Source organism: Procambarus clarkii, chromosome 39, assembly GCF_040958095.1.
Source record: "Procambarus clarkii isolate CNS0578487 chromosome 39, FALCON_Pclarkii_2.0, whole genome shotgun sequence".
In the NCBI taxonomy this organism is placed as follows: Eukaryota; Metazoa; Arthropoda; class Malacostraca; order Decapoda; family Cambaridae; genus Procambarus; species Procambarus clarkii.
In genome coordinates, this window is record NC_091188.1 from 9,790,947 (window position 1) to 9,792,989 (window position 2,043).

Genomic DNA, 2,043 nt, shown 5'->3' on the forward strand with positions numbered 1-2,043 from the left:
TCTCTCTCTCTCTCTCTCTCTCTCTCTCTCTCTCTCTCTCTCTCTCTCTCTCTCTCTCTCTCTCTCTCTCCGCGGGCCGCGGGGCAGCTTACGTAGGCTCTAAGGAGATCTGAGACTCACCGGCCGGTGCCTCCACAGCTGCACATCGTCGTTTATAGAGGTTGAAGGAGCTTACCTGTGTCTTAGGAGGCCGACGGTCCACTTGTGCGTTCGCTGTGTATAGGCGCAGGGACCCAGGGACCCAGGGACCCAGGGACCCAGGGACCCAGGGACCCAGTGATCTAGGGACCTAGGGACCTAGGGACCCAGGGACCCAGGGACCCAGGGACCCTGTGATCTAGGGACCTAGGGACCCAGGGACCCAGAAACCTAAGGGACCTAAGGGCCCACCAGGCTTACTCGGTCTCAGGTGGTCCCTTTGACCTCCCCCTTCACGTGGTCCTCTTCAACATTCTTTACCCATAATCTGAATTATTCTTGAAGAATACAGTTTCTAACTTACAGTGGCCTTCACATCCCCGTAAACAAGAACATAAACCCAATAGGTTAATGGGTCATTATATAGAGATAGGCCTAAGATTATATAGGCCTATGCTGATACGATAGGTATAACTAGGTCTCCAAATCAGCTGTGGAGTACTGTGTGTACTGTGACTGTCTCCTGTGTTGGATATCTCTTTATGTAAGTTCACCCGTCTACTTGACCCCACAACTGTCTATCAGTGGAGGACTATGTACAGTAATGGTTGATCTGTCTGTGTGTGTGTGTGTGCATCTATTGATATGAGGCTTCATGACGGAGGGGTCGTGTACTTCGTCCTCAGTATGTACTCAGCTTTGTACAGGCCTGTGTACAATGTCTTGTACAAGCCTGTGTACAATGTCTTGTACAGGCCTGTGTACAATGTCTTGTACAGGCCTGTGTACAATGTCTTGTACAAGCCTGTGTACAATGTCTTGTACAAGCCTGGGTGTTGTGTCTCGTCGAAGTCTGCAATGGGGAGAGGTGAGAGAGGGAGAGACTGAGATTAGGAGGGGGGGAGGGGAAGGAGGGGGGTGGGGGCTGAGAGAGAAATGAGTAGGGGAGAGAGAGAGAAAGGTGGTAGAAGGGGAGGGGGAGAAGGGGAGGGGGAGAAGGGGAGGTTATCTTGAGATGATTTCGGGGCTTAGCGTCCCCGCGGCCCAGTCTTCGACCAGGCCTCCTTTTTTGTTACACACCCGTACCAAGCTGCTTGTAGCAGCTGTCTAACTCCCAGGTACCTATTTATAAATTGCTAGGTGAACAGTGGTGAAAGAAACTCTGCCCATTTTGTTCTACCTCCACCGGGGATCGAACCCGGAACCTCAGGACTACGAATCCGAAGCGCTGTCCACTCAGCTGACAGGGCCCTGTCAAGTCCAGTCAGGTCAGTCTGACTCAAAACTGGTTAAGTCCGCACCTTTGTTCAGTGCGTCGCTCTGACGTCACAAACCTTAGGCCTACTTATTCACAAAATATAATACATTAATATCAAACCATTGAAGAAAAAGTCGCTTTTAGTTATACACAGTTTGTTAACACTGAGGACGACCACAAGGGTGAGGAGGGACCGTCTTGGACGACCACAGGGTGAGGAGGGACCGGCTTGGACGACCACAGGGGTGACGAGGGACCGGCTTGGACGACCACAGGGGTGACGAGGGACCGGCTTGGACGACCACAGGGTGAGGAGGGACCGGCTTGGACGACCACAAGGATGACGAGAGACCGGCTTGGACGACCACAGGGTGAGGAGGGACCGGCTTGGACGACCACAAGGGTGACGAGAGACCGGCTTGGACGACCACAGGGTGACGAGGGACCGGCTTGGACGACCACAGGGTGAGGAGGGACCGGCGGCAGCGACTCGTCCCGTGTGTTAATCCTGATGGTGACGAGCGTCTCATCTCACAGTAAAAACAAGGTTCATCGAGTTGCAGTAATGGGCCCGCGACTAACCACTTTACCTGACTAGCCCCTACCCCCTGTCCCTGGCTCCGTCAGCCTCCCCTGTCCCTGGCTCC